This window comes from Triticum aestivum, chromosome 2B (assembly GCF_018294505.1).
Source record: "Triticum aestivum cultivar Chinese Spring chromosome 2B, IWGSC CS RefSeq v2.1, whole genome shotgun sequence".
NCBI lineage: Eukaryota > Viridiplantae > Streptophyta > Magnoliopsida > Poales > Poaceae > Triticum > Triticum aestivum.
The window spans coordinates 16,115,504-16,141,293 of NC_057798.1; the positions used below are offsets into that span (position 1 = coordinate 16,115,504).

The 25,790-nt window shown below is 45.2% G+C and overlaps 1 long non-coding RNA gene across 1 annotated transcript; it reads right to left on the minus strand.

The window, feature by feature from the left end:
- Window positions 1–14,746: 14,746 nt before the first annotated feature.
- LOC123039981 (uncharacterized) lies at window positions 14,747–17,698 on the minus strand. Its single transcript, XR_006418030.1, has 5 exons — window positions 16,253–17,698; window positions 16,105–16,170; window positions 15,472–15,937; window positions 15,232–15,391; window positions 14,747–14,877 (listed from the first exon to the last, which is right to left on the minus strand). It is a non-coding gene; the product is annotated as an uncharacterized lncRNA (long non-coding RNA).
- Window positions 17,699–25,790: the final 8,092 nt, after the last annotated feature.

Below are 25,790 nucleotides of genomic sequence, written 5' to 3' on the forward strand. Positions count from 1 at the left end.
TTCCCTGCAAAACAGAAGTGTTAGCATGATGATGTTCATATGAGGATTTTGATCCACATGAGGAATTTGATCCCGGTGAAGAATTTTGGTCCATATGAAGAATTCGATCTGAGGTTCCTTTTCTTGATAGGTGGTGTCATGATGACATTCACCTATAGATTTTCAAGGCGCCTTTTGGGAACCCATATTTTCTTCATAGGAGGACCGTTCCTGCAGTTAGTACCAACATATCGAGCAAATGCGTCACCATTCTGGTTCTTGAACAATTTATAGTTGGAGTCAAGTGACTCATCAGAGGAATATGAAGAATCACAAGTAAAGCCAGATAGAGTGCATGGACCTACAGGAGGTCCTTTTGCATGAACCCATGAGGTTTTGGGATACTGCTTAGGTTTCCAGTAGGTCCCATCAACATTGAGTTTCCTTTCAAAGGCAATACCATCTTTCCTAGGGTTCCTGTTCAAGATCTGGTTTTTGAGCACATCACAAAGAGTCTGATGCCCTTTGAGGATTTTGTATATACCTGTCACATACAATTCCTTTAGCCCTGCATTATCATCAGTGATACTTGTGGTATCCTCAGATGAGGAATTTGTGACCACAGAGACAGTTGAAGAATTTGCAGCAATAGAAGCATTTGAACATTCAGGTGAAGAACTAGCAGATTCACGCTCAATGCATTTCAGACATGGTGGAATAAATTCTTCCTGAGCGGAACTAATCTGTTGAGCAAGCAATGAATCGTTTTCCTTCTGAAGATCTTGATAACTCACTTTTAACTTCTCAAGATCTTGCTTTCTCTAAAGAAATTCACAAGAAAGCTTCTCATGATCAGTTAAGAGAGTGTTATGATGATTTTGAAGGTTGTCAAACCTAGACTGAAGTCTCTGAAGACTATCAGTCAAAGCCTTCGTTCGATTCAATTCCTCACCCAACATATCATTGCTTTCATCAAGCATGTTTTGAACTTTTTCAAGAGCTCTTTGTTGTTTAGTGGCAAGGGAAGCACGTTTAGTGTAGTTGGGTCCAAATTCATCACCCGATTCATCATCACTAGATTTGGAAAGGTAGCATTCAGTTACCTTGGCATTCTTTGACATAAGACATGGTGTAGTGGATGATGATTCTGGGGCGGAAGTCATCTCCTTGAGAGATTCCTTGAAATCCTCAAACCAAGGATCATGACAAGTTCGATGGCCTTCATAGACCTCAGAGATTTGGTCCCAGATAAGCTTCGCATGGTTGAGATGCATGATGTTCCTGAACTGATTTTGGACAAACAGGAGCAGATGACATCCTTCACCGTGAGGTTGAGGAGTGTGTACTTGCGAATATCATCAGCCTCCGCCATCTTGCAAAGATCGGTAAGACCAATCTCAATGACGATCCATAATTCGATGTTCATCGCCATGAGTCTGTTCTTCATCATGGTCTTCCACTTGTGATACTCATGACCGTCAAAGATGGGGAAAGTCACTTTCTTCATTCCTGTAGTCGACATAACTAAAACTCGAGGCGGTTAAACCAAAATCACACAGAACAAGGGAGTACCTTGCTTTGATACCAATTGAAAGTGCGTTAAGTTGACTAGAGGGGGTGAATAGGTGATTTTTGCAAATTCGTTACTGAGGAATTTCAGGGCGAGGAAATTCCTAAGTCACGAACAAATAGCAGCGGAACAAGTACTCAGGTATAAGCATAATAGAGCAATAGCAGAGTCATCATGATGAAGTGAAAAACAAACATAGAGTACAAAAAGCGTAAACACAAGATAAGCAGGCTGAAGACAATGTGACTGAAGAAATTGGATTGAGGAAATAGAGAAATTCTTCGGTCAAAGTCTTCAAACAGTAATGATCAGGTTCATCAACACATGAATGAGGAAATGAAAGAGTTGAGGAAATAGAACCAGTAGGCTTGGTGAAGACAATGATTTAGTAGACCAGTTCCAACTGCTGTGACAGTTGTACGTCTGGTTGGAGCGACTGAGTATTTAAACTCGAGGACACAAAGTCCCGGACACACAGTCCTCACCATTTTCTCCTTGAGCTAACATCACACAGACCTCGCCCAACACTCGTGGTAAGTCTTCACAGGTGACTTCCGAACCTTTACAGACTTGGTCACTCGGCAATCCACAATTCCTCTTGGATGCTCAGACCACGACGCCTAACCGTTTGGAGGATACACAGTCCTCAAAGGTAACAAGCATCGGTTCCACACGAGAACAATCTCTTCAGTGATGCTCAATCACTTTGGGTTTGTAGGTGTTTGGGTTTGGGTTTTGGGTTTTGGGTTTTCCTCAGTTGATGATTTTCGCTCAAAGTCCTCGCAGGATGGGATGCTCTCAATTGAGAAGCGTCAGTTTCTCTCGAAGCAGCCAACCAGCTAGTGGTTGTAGGGGGTGGCTATTTATTGCCTAGGGAGCAGCCCAACATGATAATACATAAATGCCCTTCAATGATATGACCGTTAGGTGGTAGGATATTTTGGACAGCTGGCGCGTAGCACAGCAACGGTCGGATTTGGGGTTCAAATTCCTTAGGGCTATCATGTTCCTCACTATGTAGGCAATCCACACTGGCGAATTCCTAACTACTCAGTCAGAACAAATTCTTCAGAGATCAAAAGATCTTCATCTCTGTCACTGAAGAAATTGACTGAACTGATATGAGATTTCCAATGGCTTCACTCGAAAGGATTGGGTAGGTGTAGGATTTTGAGATGAGCATCACTTGGAAATCAGTTTCCTTAGTATTACCTCGACCCCATTTAACAGTACGATGTTTCCTATTACTCAAGAAAGAGAAAATGAAACTATGAAAACAAAAGTCTTCACGCTTCATAATCCTCGCATGAATATCCAAGTCTTCAAGGTCACACCAATTTCTTCACTTTCAAAGTCTTCAGGAGAACCAAAGTCTTCAGCTGAAGACATTCATTTTTAGGGGTCGACATTCATTGTAAATATCAAACTCCTCATCGACTTATAGAGCCTGTGTACACTCACAAACATATTAGTCCCTTAACCTATAAGTCTTCAATACACCAAAATCACTAAGGGGCACTAGATGCACTTACAATGCTGATGGACTTCATGAATCACTTGATTATGAATCACTTGGTGCTTGCGAACCGTGCCTTATGGGCAAGATGACTAAAACTCCGTTCTCCGGAACAATGGAATGAGCTACTAACTTATTGGAAATAATACATACTAATGTATGCGGTCTAATGAGTGTTGAGGCTCGTGGTGGGTATCATTATTTTCTTACCTTCACAGATGATTTGAGCAGATATGGTTATATCTACTTGATGAAACATAAGTCTGAAACATTTGAAAGGTTCAAAGAATTATAGAGCGAAGTGGAAAATCATTATAGCAAGAAAATAAAGTTTCTATGATCTGATCGTGGAGGAGAATATTTGAGTTACGAGTTTGGTCTTCATTTGAAACAACATGGGATAGTTTCACTACTGACGCCACCTGAAACACCACAGTGAAATGGTGTGTCTAAATGTCATAACCGTACTTTATTGGATATGGTGCGATCTATGATGTCTCTTACTGATTTACCACTATCGTTTTGGTGTTATGCTTTAGAGACGACTGCATTCACTTTAAATAGGGCACCATCAGAATCGGTTGAGATGACGCCTTATGAAATGTGGTTTGGCAAGAAACCAAAGTTGTCGTTTCATAAAGTTTGGGGCTGCGATGCTTATGTGAAAAAGCTTCAACCTGATAAGCTTGAACCCAAATAGGAGAAGTGCGTCTTCATAGGATACCCAAAGGAAACTGTTGGGTACACCTTCTATCACAGATCCGAAGGCAAAATCTTTGTTGCTAAGAATGGATCTTTTCTAGAGAAGGAGTTTCTCTCGAAAGAAGTGAGTGGGAGGAAAGTAGAACTTGATGATGTAGTTGTACCTTCTCACTTATTGGAAAGTAGTTCATCATAGAAATTAGTTCCCGTGATTCCTACACCAATTAGTGAGGAAGTTAATGATGATGATCATGAAACTTTAGATCAAGTTACTATCGATCCTGGTAGGTCTTCCAGAGTAAGATCTACACCAGAGTGGTACGGTAATCTTGTTCTGGAAATCATGTTACTAGACCATGATGAACCTACAAATTATGAGGAAGCGATGATGAGCCCAGATTCCGGAAAATGGCTTGAGGCCATGAAATCTGAGATGGGATCCATGTATGAGAACAAAGTGTGGACTTTGGTGGACTTGCCCGATGATCGGCAAGCCATAGAAAATAAATGGATTTTTAAGAAAAAGACCGACGCAGACGGTAATGTTACTGTTTACAAAGCTCGTTTTGTTGCGAAAGGTTTTCGACAACTTCAAGGAGTTGACTACGATGAGACTTTCTCACCCGTAGCGATGCTTAAGTCTGTCCGAATCATGTTAGCAATTGCTGCATTTTATGATTATGAAATTTGGCAAATGGATGTCAAAACTGCATTCCTGAATGGATTTCTGCAAGAAGAGTTGTATATGATGCAACCAGAAGGTTTTGTCGATCCAAAGGGTGCTAACAAACTGCGCAAGCTCTAGCGATCTATCTATGGACTGGTGCAAACCTCTTAGAGTTGGAATAAATGCTTTGATAGTGTGATCAAAGCATATGGTTTTATACAGACTTTTGGAGAAGCCTGTATTTACAAGAAAGTGATGGGAGCTCTGTAGAATTTCTAATATTATATGTGGATGACATATTGTTGATTGGAAATGATATGAAAGACCTTGGAGAAGATGCTTACATATTGGGCATCAAGATCTATAGAGATAGATCAAGATGCTTAATTGTACTTTCACAAAGCACGTACCTTGATAAAGTTTTGAAGAAGTTCAAAATGGATCATTCAAAGAAAGGGTTCTTGCCTGTGTTACAAGGTGTGAAGTTGAGTCAGACTCAATGCCCGACCACTACAGAAGATAGAGAGAAAATGAAAGTTATTCCCTATGCTTCAACCATAGGTTCTATCATGTATGCAATGTTGTGTACCAGACCTGATGTATGTCTTGCTATAAGCATAGCACGGAGGTACCAAAGTAATCCCGAACTGGAGCACTGGACAACGGTCAAGAACATCCTGAAATACCTAAAAAGGACTAAGGATATGTTTCTCGTTTATGGAGGTGAAAAAGAGCTTGTCGTAAATGGTTACGTTGATGCAAGCTTTGACACTGATCCGGATGACTCTAAGTCACAAACCGGATACGTATTTTTATTGAATGGAGGAGCTGTTAGTTGGTGCAGTTCCAAGCAGAGCGTCGTGGCGGGATCTATGTGTGAAGCGGAGTACATTGCTGCTTCGAAAGAAGCAAATGAAGGAGTTTGGATGAAGGAGTTCATATCCGATCTAGGTGTCATACCTAGTGCACCGGGTCTAATGAAAATCTTTTGTGACAATACTGGTGCAATTGCCTTGGCAAAGGAATCCAGATTTCACAAGAGAACCAATCACATCAAGAGAGCTTCAATTCCATCTGTCATCATGTGTCGGAAGTGGACATAAAGATTTGCAAGATACACACGGATCTGAATGTTGCAGACCCGTTGACTAAGCCTCTTCCACGAGGAAACCATGATCAACACCAAAGCTCCATGGGTGTTAGAATCATTACTATGTAATCTAGATTATTGACTCTAGTGCAAGTGGGAGACTGAAGGAAATATGCCCTAGAGGCAATAATAAAGTTATTATTTATTTCCTTAATTCATGATAAATGTTTATTATTCATGCTAGAATTGTATTAACTGGAAACTCAGTACATGTGTGAATACATAGACAAAACATATTGTCCCTAGTATGCCTCTACTTGACTAGCTCGTTAATCAAAGATGGTTATGTTTCCTAACCATAGACATGTGTTGTCATTTGATGAACGGGATCACATCATTAGGAGAATGATGTGATGGACATGACCAATCCGTTAGCTTAGCATTATGATCGTGTCAGTTTCATTGCTACTGCTTTCTTCATGACTTATAAAAGTTCCTGAGACTATGAGATTATGCAACTCCCGAATACCAGAGGAACAATTTGTGTGCTACCAAACGTCATAACATAAATGGGTGATTATAAAGGTGCTCTATAGGTGTCTCCAAAGGTGTTTGTTGGGTTGGCATAGATCGAGATTAGGATTTGTCACTCCGTGTCTCGGAGAGGTATCTCTGGGCCCTCTCAGTAATACTCATCACTATAAGCCTTGCAAGCATTGTGACTAATGAGTTAGTTGCGGGATGAAGTATTACAGAATGAGTAAAGAGACTTGCCGGTAACGAGATTGAACTAGGTATTGAGATACCGATGATCAAATCTTGGGCAAGAAACATACCGATGACAAAGGGAACAACGTATGCGGTTTGACCGATAAAGATCTTCATAGAATATGTAGGAACCAATATGAGCATCTAGGTTCCGCTATTGGTTATTGACCGGAGACGTGTCTCGGTCATGTCTACATAGTTGTCGAACCCATAGGGTCCACACGCTTAATGTTCGATGATGATTTGTATTATGAGTTTATGTGTTTTGATGTACCGAAGGTTGTTCTGAGTCCCGGATGTCATCACGGACATGACGAGGAGTCTCGAAATGGTCGAGGCATGAAGATTGATATATTGGAAGGCTATGTTTGGACACCGAAAAGGTTCCAAGTGGTTCAGACATTTTTCCGGAGTACCGGGAGGTTACCGGAACCCCCCGGGGAGTCAATGGGCCTTAATGGGCCATGGTGGAAGAGAGGAGGAGGCGGCCAAGGTGGGGGCGCTCCTGAGGGAGTCCTGGATTAAGGGGTCCTCGGACGGCCGGACTATGTAGCATGGGCTGGACTGATGGGCTGTGAAGATACAAGACCGAAGACTCTCACCCATGTCCGGATAGGACTCTCCTTGGCGTGGAAGGCAAGCTTGGCGCCCGGATATGAAGATTCCTTTCTATGTAACTGACTTTGTACAACCCTAGTCCCTTCGGTGTCTATATAAACCAGAGGGCTTATTCCGTAGAGATAAGTATAATCATAATCATACACGCTAGACTTCTAGGGTTTTAGCCATTACGATCTCGTGGTAGATCAACTCTTGTAATACTCATATTCATCAAGATCAATCAAGCAGGAAGTAGGGTATTACCTCCATAGAGAGGGGCCGAACCTGGGTAAACATTGTGTCCCTTGCCTCTTGTTACCATCAACCCTAGACGCACAGTCCGTACCCCTTACCCGAGATCCGCCGGTTTTGACACCGACGTTGGTGCTTTCATTGAGAGTACCGCTGCGTCGTCACCAAAAGGTTTGATGGCTCCGTCAATCATCTAAAACAATGCTGTCTAGGGGGAGGTTTTCCTCCCCGGACAGATCTTCGTATTCGGAGGCTTCACACTGTGGGCCAACTCGCTTGGCCATCTAGAGCAGATCGATAGCTATGCCCCTGGCCATCAAGTCAGGTTTGGAAGCTTGAATTACATTGCCGATATCCGCGGAGACTTGATCTTCAACGGATTCGAGCCCATGGCAACCGCTCCCTGCCACCACGATGAACATGACCTAAATCTGTCATCAGACCATGCCCAAGAGATAGCACCTGTAACTGCTCTACCCATGGATCCGGAGCAGATTGCATCATCCAAGGACGGGAAGCTCAACCCCGCCACGGAAGCCGCGGACTCAGCAGCGTTAGAGCTGCACACAGATCCAACCTCGAGCGGGGCCTGTGTCACCAGAACCTCGAATTCGTCTCCGGCCATAGGTTCTGAACCGCGTGCATCCACGCCTATCGAACCTGATCAAGCGCCGATCATTGAATTCAGCTCCGCGGACATCTTCTAGCACTCACCTTTAGGCGATGTGCTAAACTCATTAAAAGCCCTCTCCATATCAAGGAACTCTCAGCCGAAGTATATCTGGTTTGGATTGGAAGCTGATGACGGAGAATTCCGCTTCCCACCCACCACCCACTTCATAGCCACTGTCGAAGATTTAACCGACATGCTCGATTATAGCTCCGAAGACATCGACGGTATGAGCGATGATGCCGGAGTGGAGCATGCACAAAAACCACCGCTTACAGGGCGCTGGATAGCCACCTCCTCGTATGACATATAAATGGTGGATACACCCAAAGAGAACAAAGGCGACAATGAAAAGGATCCAGTCGAGGATAAGCCTCCTGAGATACAGCCAAAGCGCCGACGTCAGCGGCGCCGCTCTGGACCATGCCATGGAAAAAACAGCAATACCGGCACAGGAGAAAATAATACTCCGGACGATGCCGAAGACAACGAAAACCCTCTTGAGCCAACTTCCGAACATGATGAACGGGAGGATGGGCGAGTCAGGCCTAATGAACAGGCTGTTAACAAAGATTCGGAGGACAGTAATTATCTTCCATCCTCCAAGGACGAGGCGAGCCTCGGCGATGAAGACTTTATCGTGCCTGAGGAGCCCGTCGATCAGGAGCGCTTTAAGCGCCGGCTAATAGCCACTTGAAGGAGCCTGAAAAAGAAGCAGCAACAGCTTCAAGCTGATCAAGATCTACTCAAAGACAGATGGACTAATGTCCTGGCAGCCAAGGAATACGACCTCGAGTGCCCAACCAAAAGTTACCTGAAATGCAAATTGTTACCCCAATTCGATGACGAGGCGCTGGAGCCCATCCTACCAGCGCATAATGCGGCTGACTGATATGTCTCCAATGTATCTATAATTTATGAAGCATTCATGCTATTTTATTACCTGTTTTGAATGATTATGGGCTTTATTATACACTTTTATATTACTTTTGGGACTAACCTATTAACCGGGGGCCCATCCCATATTGTTGTTTTATTGCCTGTTTCAGTATTTCAAAGAAAATGAATATCAAACGGAGTCCAAACGGAATGAAACCTTCGGCAACATGATTTTTGGGAAGAATATCATCCTGGAGACTTGGAGTTTATGTCAGAAGATCCTCGAGGAGCCCAGGAGATAGGGGGCGCCCCCCCTACTGGGCGCGCCCCCTGTCTCATGGGCCCCTCGAGCACCTCCCGACCGACTTCTTTCGCCTATATAAGCCTACGTACCCTAAAAACATCGAATATCAAGAGAGATCGGGAGTTCCGCCACCGCAAACCTCTGTAACCACCAGAAACCTCTCGGAGCCCTTCCCGGCACCCTACCGGAGGGGGGATCCTTCACCGGTGGCCATCTTCATCATCCCGGTGCTATCCATGACGAGGAGGGAGTAGTCCACCCTCAGGGCTGAGGGTATGTACCAGTAGCTATGTGTTTGATCTCTCTCTCTCTCTCTCTCTCTCTCTCTCTCTCTCGTGTTCTCTCTCGTGTTCCCTCTATGGCACGATCTTGATGTATCCCGAGCTTTGCTATTATAGTTGGATCTTATGATGTTTCTCCCCCTCTATTCTCTTGTGATGAATTGAGTTTTCCCTTTGAAGTTATCTTATCGGATTGAGTCTTTTATGAGAACACTTGATGTATGTCTTGCCGTGCTTATCTGTGGTGACAATGGGATATCATGTGCCACTTGATGTATGTTTTGGTGACCAACTTGCGGGTTCCGCCCATGAACCTATGCATAGGGGTTGGCACACGTTCTTGACTCTATGGTAGAAACTTTGGGGCACTCTTTGAAGTACATTGTGTTGGTTGAATAGATGAATCTGAGATTGTGTGATGCATATCGTATAATCATGCCCACAGATACTTGAGGTGACAATGGAGTATCTAGGTGACATTAGGGTTTTGGTTTATTTGTGTCTTAAGGTGTTATTCTAGTATGAACTCTATGATAGATTGAGCGGAAAGAATAGCTTCATGTTATTTTACTACGAACTCTTGAATAGATAGAACATAAAGGATAACTTTGAGGTGGTTTCGTACCCTACCATAATCTCTTCGTTTGTTCTCTGCTATTAGTGGCTTTGGAGTGACTCTTTGTTGCATGTTGAGGGATTGTTATATGATCTATCTATGTTATTATTGTTGAGAGAACTTGCACTAGTGAAAGTATGAACCCTATGCCTTGTTTCCCAGCATTGCAATACCATTTACGCTCACTTTTATCGCTTGCTACCTTGCTGTTTTTATAATTTCAGATTACAAATACCTTTATCTACCATCCATATTGCACTTGTATCACCATCTCTTCGCCGAACTAGTGCACCTATACAATTTACCATTGTATTGGGTGTGTTGGGGACACAAGAGACTCTTTGTTATTTGGTTGCAGGGTTGTTTGAGAGAGACCATCTTCATCCTATGCCTCCTACGGATTGATAAACCTTAGGTCATCCACTTGAGGGAAATTTTTTACTGTCCTACAAACCTGTGCACTTGCAGGCCCAACAACATCTACAAGAAGAAGGTTGTGTAGTAGACATCACTGACCGACCACCACGTGGCTGGGACAAAGAGGCAACTCAAGCCGAATACAACCCACACTACCTCGCCGTAAAAACAGAGACACAACAGCTCGGGGATATACATATGACCTGTGACATGACTTGGAAAATAGAGCAGGTCAGACCAGATCAATCTATGGATCGCGGGGGCGCGCTCCGATGCGCGAGGATGGCCATCCGGCCGGACGTGACAAACATAACCACGCCCGGGCCGAAAACCGCAGACGAACTCCATCCGAGCTATGTCGCGACTTGGCCCGATATAAACGCGCTGCACACCCCCTTTACTTCACTGATGAAGTAATGGAACATGAATTCCCGGAAGGGTTTAAACCCGTGAACATCGAATCATATGATGGGACAATAGACCCCGCGGTATGCATTGATGATTTTCTCCTCCATATTCATATGGCCCGCGGTGATGACCTTCACGCCATCAAATACCTCTCGCTAAAACACATGGGACCTTCTCGGCACTGGTTGAACAGTTTGGCAGAAAACTCAATTGGCAACTGGGAAGACTTGGAAGACGGCTTCCTCGACAAATTCTAGGGTACATATGTCTGACCTCCGGAAGCCGAGGACTTAAGTCACATAGTTCAACAGCCCGGAGAGTCAGCCAGGAAATTTTGGACTAGGTTCTTAACTAAAAAGAACCAGATCGTCGACTGTCCAGATGCTGAAGCCCTAGCGGCCTTTAAACATAGCATCCGTGATGAATGGCTCACCCGACACCTCGGCCAAGAAAATCCGAAGTCTATGACAGCCCTCACAACGCTTATGAACCGCTTCTGCACGGGCGAGGATAGCTGCCTAGCCCGTAGCAATGACAATACAAGTGAACCTGGCACCTCTGAAGCCAGAAATAGCAACGGCAAACCCCAACGCAACAAACACAAGCATCGAAGCAATGGTGACAACACCGAGGACACGACGGTCAACGCCGGATTCAGTGGCTCTAAGTCCGGTCAGCGGAAGAAGCCATATAAAAGAAACAATCTGGGCTCGTCTAGTTTGGACCGCATACTCGATCGTCCATGTCAAATCCACGACACTCCTGACAAACCAGCCAATCATACCAACAGAGACTGTTGGTTTTTTAAAGAGGCCGGCAAGTTAAATGTCGAGAATAAGGAGAATGGGTCGCAAAGCAAGGATGATGACGAGGAGCCCTGGCTACCGAACACAGGGGGACAAAAGATGTTCCCCCCGAAGTTAAAACGGTGAACATGATATACGCTACCCATATCCCCAAGAGGGAGCGCAAGCGCGCGCTCAGGGACGTCTACGCGATGGAGCCAGTCGCCCCAAAGTTCAACCCATTGTCGTCCTGCCCGATCACCTTCGATTGCAGGGACCATCCGACCAGTATCCGTCATGGCGGTTCAGCCGCACTAGTCCGCGAAGAGTTGATCTTTGATATCGTCCCCTTCCGTAGTGGCTATCACGCACTGCTTGGACGAACCGCATTCGCTTGATTCAATGTGGTGCCACACTACGCTTATCTCAACCACAAGATGCCCGGACCACGTGGTGTCATAATAGTCAATGGAAACACGAAACGCTCCCTCTGTACCAAGGAGCACACCGATGCCCTTGCAGCAGAAGCACAGAGCGGCCCTTTTAGGCAGAACCTTAATTCGGCGGCCAAGCTCCCAGGCACTATCAAACGAGTCCGAACTACTCTGCAGCAGGATAGTCCAGCTCGTCAAGAGCTTGACTAGCAATTCAGCCTCCGTCCCAGTCCCGACCAAACGGCAGCATTCGTACCGCGTGTACATAACTACGCACTAAAAATACCATGGGCATAGATGGAGGCACAACTAGATCGTGGTCCATAATACGGCTCAACCTCCCCTGGACCCAGATACTTTCAAATTTTCTTTTTCTTTTCAGGTTTCTTTTTTCCAGGCCTTTCCGGGTGGCCTGATTGTTGGACCTATCAAGGGACGGATACACCAAGACGGCAAGAAGCATTGACGTATAAGGGAATTTCCAGGTAGTCTCTTTAAACGATTGTTATGCCTATTCTAAGGACCCTCACGCAGCTCTCCCTTGGTCGTGGCATGTTAAATAGCCCTGTTGCTTATCGCACTACTTGTACAAGTATGCTTTGACGTATTAATCAAACTATAATGGAAAATAGTTTGCGGCCCAATTTCTGCGGCATTAGCCTATTACTTCATTATTATTTTTGATATTCTTATCAATTTCACCCATACACTCTGGCACGCCTAATTCACCAGGGGCTTTATTATGCCCCATAATATGGCAACAAAGTCCGAACACTTTTTTACAGTATAGTTCGGCACCCCAAACTTTAGCATTATATGCATTGGCTCCAAATCATGTCTTTGGCCAATACTTGGGTTGCCCGGCTCCTGTGTTTACTACCTTATGTTTCGCTATATCAGCTAGGGTAGTAAAGGAAGAACTACTTCCATTGTGTCCTGGTTTATCTGGATGAGCACCTCAGTAGAGAAAGCCAAAAACTGTCTGTCATGATGCGGCGTGAGCCGGTCAGCTGTTCGAGAGGTTACAAATCTTTTACGATTTTTTCCACATTATGCGATGAATCGGTTTTTATCCGATCAGGTGTTTACAGTACCCCAAGTTCGGACTTATGAATACTAGGGGCTGCGCCTAAATTTCTAATGTCAAACTACTATGGCTAAGTGAGGGTGATAAAGCCACATAGTCCGATTGCCTGGTTCATTGCGCTAAATACCTCCTTCAAGGACCAAACCTTTGGATCAAGAGTGTTTAGATTCCATCCCAAACACTCCCGTACTAACTACATGGGGGGCTGAAGCCGACGACTGGCCAACTCTCAAATTCAATTTAAACGGCCGCACATGAGGTAAAATTTTAAATAAAAAACAAGCATTATATTACATCATGACCTTGTTTCATAGTACAGGATAAGATAACATGAATGTATTCATTCAAAGATAATATCCTTAGCACATTGTTCCGCCACAATGCGGGATCCCTCCAGGAACATCGTCAAAATACTGCTCGGGCGTGCGGTGCTCCTTGCCAGTGGGCGGTCCTTCGGTCACGAGCTTGACAGCATCCATCTTTGCCCACTGAACTTTGACACGGGCGAAGGCCATCCGCGCACCTTTGATGCAGACTGACCGCTTGAGGATGTCAAGCCGGGGACAGGCATTGACCAGCCGCTTAACGAGCCCGAAGTAGCTGCTGGGTATGGCTTCGACAGGCCACAACCGTACTATCAAATCCTTCATGGCCAGTTCGACCACCCTATGCAGTTCGACCAATTGTTTTAGCTGATCGCTAAAGGGGACCGGATGTTCTGTCACAAGGTATTTTGACCAGAACAGCTTCCACTACAAGGATCCGGGTCTATTGCAACAAAATTGTTTGTCGCAATACATGCCGTTTCGTGGCGATAAGTACCTATTGCCACGAAACGACATTCGTTGGCAGTCGTTGCGACTGGACGCATGGTAATAGGTTATTGCCACGAAAAAGCAATTGTGGCAATAAAGTGTGCTATTGCAACATCCATGTGGGAAATTGCCACATGTTTTCCCGTGACAACACTCACTTGATGCCACAATTATATTTGTGGAGATAGCTATGATGCAACATGTAACGAATCGTGGAGCCTGATATCTCGTGGCGATATACATTTGTGGCAACAACCTATGCCAACGACGCCCGTTTCGTTGCGCATTACTCTTCTGTGGCAATAGTCAACTGTGGCAATAAACTATGGCAACAATCCTTGTTTTCTTGGCATTAGGCATGTTGCCACGAACCACTACACTTGTGGCAAAAAACTATGGCAACAATCCTTGTTTTCGTAGCATTAGACATGTTGCCACGACCCACTACAATTGTGGCAATAAAGTATGGCAACAATCCTTGTTTTCGCGGCATTAGGCATGTTGCCACGATCCACTACACTTGTGGCATCAACTTATGGCAACAAATATTCCAGACGTGTAACAGGGAATTGCAACATACTTGTTTTGGTGGTGATAAATAGGTATCACAACATGTGAAATGTTTGTAGCGAGAAATTATTGCGACAATTAAAATTTTCGTGGTGATACTCTATTTGAACAAAAAATACTTTGGTGGCGCCAAACAACTATTGCGACAATATGAAGTGATCTGTTACAACATCCTAATGCAACAAAATAGGTAGGTGTAGCGACTGAGATATGACGCAACACTTTTTTTTGTGGTGCTAACATGTGGCAACCGAAAGTGGGTTGTAGCATATTGCAACCATAGAAAAAATACATGCATTCAATTACAATATTCAAAACCATACGTATAATATATAGATTCATAAAGTTCATAATTGTCATAGCAAATATCCATCAAATGAAACTCAGATGTAATTTAGCCATCCTAATTAATTACGAAGACTAAACGGTCCGTGATCTAGAGTCCAGGCCAGCTAGTTCTTTGGATCCTGCAATCAAGAAATAAAAGAAGTTCTAGTAAATGAGTCCAACATAACATACGCCATACAATTATTCCAGCCCCATAGTTAAAAAGAACTATCACCAGACTACAAGTGTAAATGTCTAAAGCATAAGCACAAGTACATCTACTAAAAGGTTCTGCTATTGATTTAAGTTGTGACTCGATGTATAGTTTCAGTTAAGTTCATGTCCCTAGCTAGCACATATTCTTTTTTTGTTTAAGTTGTAACTCGATGCAGCAACAACACATGGTGAAAGAGAAGAAGCAGCTAGCTAATTATGAATGCCAATGACGTACAAAATGCAAGTGAACATGAAGAGAAAGTACGGTTGTGACTTACCATTGCTTTAAACATTCAAGATTTCCTTGATGCAGCTTGTATGAGCGCATTTGAAGAAATAATAATTGGCCTTGAACCTAGAGTCTTATTAGGACTAGATCTGTATAAAAGAGTATTTTGCAAGTTTGGGTCACTATTTTCTTTGTCAATCCTTAGGCACCTGTAAATACAAATGCACTTTTAGCAATGCAAGTAAGCAACATAAATCTTACAAGGTCGCAAGCATATGACTGTAATCACCTGTTGGGTTCCCATCTGTTGGCTCAATGCTACGGACTTTGTCATCATGTTTTTTTTCAAATTCCAGTCTTGATGTTCGCTCCCCTTCCAACAATCTTTCCCTTTCAACACGCTCTTCTTTTAACCTCTCCTCAAGTTGTTCTCTCTCAGCACGCTCCAAGTTAATCCTCTCTTTTGTGTTTGCATGTTCAGCTTGTAGTTGATCTTGAAATTCATTGACCTGCTGGCTGAGCTCCGAGTTTTGCTGCTGGGTGGCTGCTGTAGCACGAGCTTGCTCTTCAATCTGGATACGAAACCTTTGAGAACCAGTTGAAGGTTTGGCCATGTATCCGTACCCACGAGGCTGCGATGACTTGCATTTCAGAGTGTCTTTGTATGCGGTCTGGGAAATATTGTTTTTCTGCTCATTTGAAAGTGGACCTTTAGTTTCAGTTTCTTTGTTTTGAACCTCTTGACGTGCTTTGTTCTAAAAATGAAAATAACAATTATAGGTAGGGCATTAAGATTGACACTATATAAAAGATGAAACAAGAATAGCACGATCCAACGCATGAATAATCCCAGTTGATGATGAAACACACCGAATGCACATCATTGAATAACTATAGAATAACCAAAAGTCAGTGTACTTACGTAAACTTTCTAGGACTCTGTGTTAGACCGTGTTCCGTCGTTCGTGTGGGTGAGTTCCAAGTTTCTCTGCAAGTAATATAACAATGAGATGCTTGAAACACGAAACCATATTTAGCAGCGAGGCATACATATTTAGTTAGACTCATACCTTCTCAAAGCTTACTTGCAAGTAAGATTTTGATCCAATTTTGTGTTTTGTCTTCTGTTCTTACGGTTATCGGTGTTCTTTTGGCAGCATTTCTATCAATTTATTGAAACCAAATACAACCAGTCAGACAAGCCATTCTAGAAGCTGAAGATATGTACTGAGTGTGTACCCAAATAGTGTAGTACAGTGTGGGCTGTGTGCGTGCACGGGTATGGATACAGTGTGGTCTTTTTTTGTGTAAGTGAACATCAAAAGAGTAGAGCTAGCATGTGTTGGTGGTTCAGTGGAAAAAAGGGCATTTGTTGCCTTGAACACACACCCGAGTCTAGCTGCTCTGCTTCTTCTCTGTTCTGGCCCTGAGTCCACATTACATCTAGCAGCTTCAGTGTGAGACCAAACAACCAAATATAAAAGAGGGAGAGCAGGAGACGCCCAACAATATTGATAATCTCTGAATAAGACTTAGTACATTGGCAATAGCTTCTGAAAAATTGGGAATGAACAATTATTGCAAAAAAGGAGGGAAAATACGACGATGGAGCGACTTATTGCAACATTATTAGACTATACACAGTCTCCCGTCTCCAGTCTTGTGGCTATCCACATTTGATAAAGTCAATTAAATGAACTGAATTTTCAACTTCAGAATATCCCCGTACATAGAACTAAAAAAAATCTAAAGAAGATACCGCCTAAAAGCACAATTTTTGCAATGGTTAACCCGAGATTTAAGATTTACTACATCTATACGTCATACTCTACCTTTGGGCTGGAGCTGAGGTCAGTGGCTGATCGGATTAGCATGGATGATGCTAGGTGTAAAGCTCGAGCCTAGCGCAGCGTCGCCCATCCGCTGTGGTTCGTCGAGTGATCGCGTGTCGGCGTGACGCTACAACACCTAAGGGCATTGACGCCTTGATGCCCAGCCACACAAAACCTACCCAAAAGGCTGCAGCCCACAAGGCTACGCCAAGGCCTGGCCACGTCTGAACAAGACCTGGCCTACCCATGAACCAGTTCCGAACAAGGCCGCCGTGGGATTGTCTCTGTACCTGATGCACCGCTGTCAGCCTAACCTGGTGCACGGCCAAACAACTCTACACAATCGCTTCAAGAAATCAACATCGACCCTGATGCCTGTGCATCAGGGAGGCTCCTAGTAGCTCCGCCCCTGCTGTGAACATCATACTGCAATTAAATACACTATGTAGGTTCAGCCAATTGAAGCAGGATATGAGGCAGATGTACAACGCTCGCTAATTGTAACCAAAAACACTATGAGACTGATCCCATCAGCCAATTGAAGTAGGATATGAGGAGTATGGAATTCCAAAAAAAAAAACTGATCTACATCTCTTACTATGGAGGTTCAGGGATGCGGCAGAGATGATAACTGAGTCTAATCTAAAGATTCAGTCTGAACCCAAGGGAAAAGAAGTGAGCTGACAGATTTGGGGACAAGCAAGATGGGGGAAGACAGACCTTGTCAAGAGTAGGTCCAACATAATTATGTCAATTTTGTTCAAAGGATAACCAGAGATTTAACTATGTAAATTAAACAACCAAACCAATTTAGTTTTGAGATTTATTGTGTTAGAAACGTGTTGTTTCATCATGGATCTACACTTAGGTTGGGATATGTCAAATATTTGTGCCTTGTCAACCGTTGGTCAAAGCAGCAAAAATTTAACCAGTTTTGAACTACAGTTCACAGAGATCTCATGAGACCCTCACTTTTAAACTATTAGGTTATACTCTTGTCTCAAAACATAAATATTGATGGGATGGGTTGATGAGACAGTCGATCTATGGCAGTCTCGATCTCACATTCCGATCTTGAGATGGGTTGATCTCAACATCTTTCATCTTACCGGACAATTTGTGGAGGGTTCGTCCATGCCAGCCATAGTAGGTCCAACATAATTATGTCACTTTTGTTCAAACAATAACCATGGAGATTCAACTATGTAAATTAAACAACCAAACCGCCTTACCAATCCTCGGTTGCGCCTTACCCATCCCCGCCGCCGCCATGCTCATTCCCGCCAGCGCCATGCCGCGCCTCACACATCCCCAACCGACGAGCATGCTCACCCCGACGCCCGCCATGCTCCCGGCACTCGCTGCTGTCGGCACCGCCGGCGCCATGCGGCGGCGGTGCCCCTGCAGGTCAGGACGACATCGGGGCTGCGACGGTAGCTGCAGGCGCGGGGCCCCGCGCTCAGCTACTTGCGCTCGGGGCGCCGGCGAGCATGGCGGTTGCGCTCGGCGGCGCACGTTGGCGCGAGCTCGGAGCTCCGGGCAGCAGGACGTGACCCTAACACCCAAAGCTGGACTAGGTGGCGTGAGCACTAGCGGGCACGAGCTTCGGCACGGACTGAGAGCATCACGGAGGTGGGCGTGGGAAGCTTCTCTCAAGCGAGTTGCTATTGCCGGGCGAGTAGCAGGACGGAGTTGCGGGGCGGGAGTAGCGGCGACCGAGCGGAGGCAGCACTCGTTGGGCGCACCGGCCGACCTGCTATGTGTTTGACGAAATGCCAAGGCGGACATGTCAAAAAGTGGGTCCGAATCGAGGAAGCTCCAACAAGCCCTCTTCAATGGCAGATCGACGAAGACCAGATTGGCGAAGAACCCACACGTTCTGACCGATTCCTCATCGATGGCGAAATCAGAGGATGCAAAAGCTGTCGCCGCTGGCGGTCGAGGAAGCACCGTCTTGCCCTCTCCGCTGGCAGATCGAGGAACCGCCAAGATGCCGTCTCCGCTAGCAGGTCGAAGAAGTGCCGTAATGCTGTCTCCGGTGGTGGATCGGGAAACCGGCAAGGCGCCGTCGACGCTAGCGGGTCAAGGGAAGTGTCGTCATGCTGTCTTCGGTGGCGGATCGGGAGACCGGCAAGACGCTGTCGCCGCTAGCGGGTCGAGGAAGAGCCGTCATGCCGTCTGTAGTGGCGGGTCAGGAAACCGGCAAGACGCCGTCTTCGCTGGCCGGTCGAGGAAGCGTTATCGAGGAAGTGCCAAGACGTCGTCGAAGCTGCCTTTCATCTGAAATCTCAAAATGAATATGGTTGTACCAACGGAACTTTTATTTGGAAAACTGATTCAACATCTGTTAGGATACAGTATGTGCCCTGAGCTTGTAAGAGATAGCAAAGCTATTGTAGCCCTCAAACCAATGGTGATTCAGATTGGATGAATTGAATACTGTTACTGAGTCTCTTGGTCTGCAAATCTAATGTATATTGATCTGATTGCATCATGAACACAGTTATTTGTAGAATACTACTCATGAAACTGAAACAACTTCTTTGTTCGCATCATCAAGTTCTTATTTCCCATGAAAGTACTGTACGAAATCCTCTTCTTGTAATTTCAGGAGTTATGTAAGCTTAAAAAAAACTACCTCAGATCCTCAAAAGAAAATAAAAAATACTAGCCCTTTATGGACAGGTTCCATACCTCAACTCATACCTGATCCCCCTGTTCCGCCGCCGCCCGACCCGAGCGTTGGCCGCATCCAGCAACCACCTCACGGCGGCGCGACGAAGCAGCCCGCGCTGGTGCCTCCCTGCCGCTCCCCTCTCCCTCTAAACTTGCTCTGCCACCCGCCGCTCGGCGCCTTCCGCCCGTCGGCCTCCTCCTCCGTGGATCTCGGCTGGTCGATCCTGCCCGTGGGCGCGTGGCTGGACCGCCCAACATCTCAACTCCGATGCCAACCAGCTCTGCTTCGGCTCTTCCGACATCCTGCTCGCCTGCCCGGGACTGGCTTGCCTGCCTCCCGTGCGACCTACTACCTTCACAACAACAAAAGTATGATTATTCCCCCTGTTACCCTCTGTATTTTTCATTGCAAGTGCAGCAAAGTGCAGCAAATTTAGATTTCGCTGTGTTTGTGAAGAGCCATACCCTTTTATCGAAAAATTGCTGCTGATTGCTTACCTATTTGCTGCTGAAATCTTGAAGTAGTAGACTAATTTTACCTTGCTTGCTGTTTTATTGGTATGTAGAACCACATATTTGTGGAGGTCAGTAGCATAAAGATATGCTATGTTCTTTAGCATTAGTTGTTAAATTTAGGTGATGTATGCACTGCGAGAAAATGGATATGATCAAACATGTTTAAGCTTGCTGATTTGCTTCTCTTGGCTTGTTGATCACTACTAGCTATTGGCAGGAGCTCAACTAGGAATTATTGATGACTGAGGAAGAGTGGCGGTGCAACATGTTTAGCCTTTACCTGAGCAATTACACTTCCACTTGTTGTCTGCCAAATTTGTTTAGAGCCTAAATCATTGATGCTGCGACCAGGTTCCAATTTGATTTCTCTATAGTGCACGGTATTGGTTCTTTAATAATCAATGTGAGTAAAGACCCAATTATATTTGCTTGTCTGTGTTTTCTTTTGCAATCTGCAAGGAACTCAAATATAGCTGTGCATGTGCTCACGTGTTGTAGTTGATCAATAGTTAGAATTGCAAATTAGGAGCCACTTTAGTTGCAAGTATAGTTGACCAATAATCTCATACTTACTGCTGGTGAACTGAATCAAAACATACTCTTGATTCAAAAAAAAAATTAACTTCGTCTTGGGATAGGTGACCACCTACCTATGTATTTCTCTGCTTAGGATATCAAAATTTACTTATGTAATAATCCTGTGAAAGATCGCTTTTGCCTGGTTGAAGTCCACTGAAAATGAGAAGATTTGAGATATAGCGTGAGGGTGAAAACACAGTGGCTAGCAAGAGCCATCTTTATTTGAACGGAAAAGCCATCAAAAGGCGGACAGCTTCCCGGATAAGTAACTAATATTTCTGAATCCTACTCTAACTACTCCGTTGGTGCATGCTGCTTGACTAGTTGCTCCTGTCTTGGATTCTCTGGGTGAAAACACATGTGAATTGATTTAATTGTTGACATATTGACAATAGCTGTTCTCCATCACGTATTAGTACTGCAGAATTGATTTTGAATAAATTTCCTATTCTCTATTTGGTCCTAAGGGAACGTGGTCTTTGAACTGTGAAGGGGTTTATTAATTGGTTAACCATCGACATTGTCTGTTTTTCATCACGGATCACTACTGTTATATTTATGTTACCAAGGGTCGGCAGTACAGTCAAGGAAATCTTATGATTGAACTAGCTAGAAAAATATGCAATCCCTGAACTAGATAGGTAATATTCTGTCTGTTTCAACTTTGTATGGTTTGCTGAAGAAAATAGGCAATCCCTGAAATAGATAGGCAATATTCTGTCTGTTTGAACTCCATATGGTTGCTAAAGAACTCAGTATGGTGTCTGAAGAATATTGGTTACACTTTCAAGTAGTGGCCCACGTCTTATTGCCATTTCAAAATACGTGATTCTACACAAGTTCAGTGAAAATCAGCCCGTTTTGTATTCCTGCTCATGAACTCCATATGTGGAAAACAACATGAAGAAGATGATTCTCATTTGTTATGTGCTCCCTTTGATTATACACTTCTCTCCTCGTGTACTCATTTTGTTATATATATACTTGGGATACTTACGGAATACTCTCTGCCACTGTAGGTACAAAAAGAAAATTACTCACCATTGAAATGAGAAATATATGGCTTTCTTCGCAACTCTGCCTAACAAATATAGAAATTCGTAAGAAACTGATCTCTTCTGCACTGTATACGAGGCAATACACAAGCTGATCTCATGAGGCGAAATGCAGGCTGAATCCTGGCTGATATGTGTATAGTTCAATGGAGTAGCATCCTGTTTTTTCCAAATGTATTTGACTTGATACTTACTCAAGTTTTGTGCAGCCCAGCGTGCTAAACGGGCCATCGGGCCGGCCCGTAAGCTTAAGTAGTGTGGCTCGGGCATTCCATCAAACACCTCATGTGCATAGGAGGTGAGCTAGAGCACCATAAAACTCTCCAATGGCCGGCTTGAAAAACAGAGTAGTGGAGTGCTCTGGTCGCAGGTGAGGGGTATATATAGGCAACTCATTGGTCCCAGTTCGTGGCATGAACCGCTACTAAAGGCCACCCTTTGGTCCCAATCTAAGACACCAACCGGTACCAATGGTGGTGGGCCAGGAGGGAGGCCCATTGGTCCCGGTTCGTCCCATCAATCGGGACCAAAGGATCCAGACGAACCGAAACCAATGCCCCCACGAGGCCCGGCAGACCCCTTGGCCTCACGAACCGGGACCAATGGGTCCCGGTTCGTGACAGAACATGAACTAATGGACTTATCTAGTCCGAACGTACGCCCTGTTTTTTACTAGTGAGGCAAAAATAATGGAGAATGAGACTATTCCGGAAGCAAGAAACGAGACCAGCAGGCCAAACTAGGGTCAAGATGATGCAGCACCTATCCAGCAGACGTGGCGTGACAGTCTCCTACCGTAGGCGGTACGGAGGAACTATGCAGGAAATCAGTAGAGACATAGCCTGTTGAAAACGTGGTGTTTAGCAAATAATTGGAATCTGGATCCAGAGAGGTCCAAACAAACGAGTTTAGCTCAGTACTGGCAGAAATAGATGGCTTACTAGCTATTCTATAGAGAGATAGTGAATTCCATGTAGGATCACGTGACTAGATGTGTACCTCTGATACTGACGGATTGTAGTTATACCTACTGTCAGGGACAATTCCAAGTGAGATCGTGTGGCTCACATGCGTGCATGATTTTTCTCTTCTTCTACAGATGCCATCGGTTGCAGCACATCATACTAAAGAAAACTCTTAATTGCTCTCTTTTTGAGATAAAGGACATTTTTATTGACTCAAAATGTAGCACTTATAGAGTGTGCCATGGACAATGGTACCCCATGTATCCTCTACCCAGCTATCACTGGTATCCGCCCTAGGCATCATTGACTGGACGTATGTACTATGAGGGTATCATTTTAGAGCAACTGCTGGTTGGACGGGACAAGCGGAGGAGCAGTGTCACATCCACCGCAAGGCCTATAGCGGATCCCGATGGCATGGCGCTGCGGAGGTTCGGCGACGGGCCCGTGTGGACGGATACGTGCAGAATGGTGGAGTTCTCCGGCGTCGTGGTGGCGTTGACGGCAGGCCAGGCAAGGTCGATGTGTCAGTTACTGCTCTGGAGATGGACCGGTGGAAGATGATGGAGGCAGCCTCTGAGAGAATGTCAGACAGGGTATGGGACCCAGTCCCGATGTGTGGCTGGGCTGGGGCATCTGGCTATAGATGTTATGATTTGGTGTAATGTCCGTTTGGTATTAGGCCCGAATATTCACACACCTTTATCAAGGGAATAAGAGTAGCAACATGTGTTGTCTAGATGGTGGTTTCAGGCTGACTGATGTATTACTTTGTATGGTCTTTAAAAATAATTAATAATATGGTTGCATGGGTTACCCACATGCAGAGGCGAGGCCGGGGGTTTAGCCTACTTTTAAAAAAAAGTACCGTGGGGGATAATTCCATGTGCGATCATGCCTAAGTGGCTCCCATGCATGTATGAGTTTTCTCCTCTTCTACAGCAGTCGTCGTTTCATCTTTTGCAGCACACCATAAAAAACATAACTCTTAGTTGCTCTCCAGTGTGGTTTTAATTTCCACATGGGAGATGATGGAGAAATGACGTGTGTCCGACTGCGAATCCGGTTGAGATTATCCGTCTACTGTGGTCGATGCGCACCTAAGATCTTAGCATTTGGTGCCATATTTTACAGATATAATGTATAGACTACATAACTTCAATATACTAGTTTAGAAGTTGTTACAGTTACAATATAAATAGTCTGAAAATACCATCAAACTATTAGAAAAATAAGTGTACAAATTATCTTGCATTTTTAGATTGGGGGCCGTCAATGGCATTGAGGCGGCCGCGGGGGATGGCGCCGTTGACGGAGGCGATCTGTTCTTCGCGGCGGCGCTCAAAGTACATCGTCCACAGTGTTTCACTGTCGGTGGCGTACCTCGGCTCGTTCCGCTGCTCCTCCGTCAGGGACGAGCGGATGCGGGCGATCTCGGCCCGCCGTGCCGCCACTTCGGGCACCGGTTGCACCTGGACACCGTCGGCGCTCAGCCTCCACGCCCCCGGCACACGCATGTCGGGGGGTGCCGGATACTCGGCCTCGTAGAGGAGGCGCGCCTCCGGCTCTTGGAGATGGCGGCGGCCGAAGCCGTTGGCCGCCGCGCCGTCGCTTGGAAACGTCTCGGCCATTTTGCTCGTCGGCGGGAAGGGGGGAGAGGGCTTTGCGAGGCAGATGCAGGGGGGTTGCGGCGATCACTGGCGGGGAGGGTCACCTTTTATAGCGCAGCGGGGCGGCGAGAGGCTGCATGCAGGGCGACGCGTGGCGGGAGCGGGCGGGACGCGCGTCAGTGGCGCCTTCACTACGCCGCTCGTGAGGCATCAATGGAGACTGACCGACGCGGCAGCGTGGCAGCCTTGGCCAGTCTTGGCATTGATTCCAGCGGGAACCGAGGCGATGAGGGCGACGAAGCGGCGTCTCCCTGACTCGGCGGGCCCATCCTCGTTCGCGCCAAAATCGCGTTCCTCGGCCCCAGGTGCTCCCCTACGCGCCGGGTTCGGCCTGGGTCCGCCGGCGCTAATTTTGGCCCAAACCGATGAAAAACGGGCTCTTGGGGCATGACCGGGCCATTTTTTGGGCGCCGGCGTGAAGAAATCGCCTGCCGGTGACGTGTTGGGGGCTCGGCTGGAGATGCTCTTAGGCGGCCACAATAGCGATCCAGTTTGGGGTGTGTGTCCAGTGTGTAAAGTGAGGGCAAATGAATTTTACTTTCCTTTTCCAATTATTTTAAATCTGAAACTAGATTCCTTTTTATGTATCGAAGTAAATCATCACACCTTCTTTGTGGGAAAACCATCATTTCCACTAATATGTTTGATAAAAAATGGTCTACAAATCGTACATGATGATTCCAAAATTGGCATTTTGAAAGTAGTACTAGACTTCAGTCTTCACTTTAGTGTTTCCTCTTCCCCGGTTTCTGTTTCGATATAAGCAATATGCATTTTAGACCAATGCTTTGTCAAGCCGGGGAATAAAAAAGTGATTTCTCATTTCATTTGTATCAAATGCAGTTACTGCATCTCCATCCCATAGAGAATCTACGTTCCTGGTTGTAGGAGGAGAAAATAGAAGTATCTCATTTGCCTTTCAAAAACGGTTTTTCTACTACAACAACAACAAGACCAGGCATAAGGGGAGAGACCAAACAGTAAAAAATAGCTTCATCATCCTAAAATCTGATCAGACGCTTCTCAGCGATGATTAAACAAGTTCTCTTTCAGGCGATTAGAAATAGCAGAACCAAAAAAAAAGAGTGTAACAGGTCCACAGGGTATAGGAAAAAAAATTGTATGAGACCGGGTCTCATAGACCAGCTTGTGAGACCCTATCGGATGAGCGACATGTGGCATCGACAATCTCAGAGCACCCTAATCCCACTTCACGTCTGATCTCAATCCCAACAGCTGATTCCCGATTCCAGAACCCCATGTACTCCCTCCGTCCGAAAATACTTGTCGCAAAAATGCATAAAAATGAATGTAT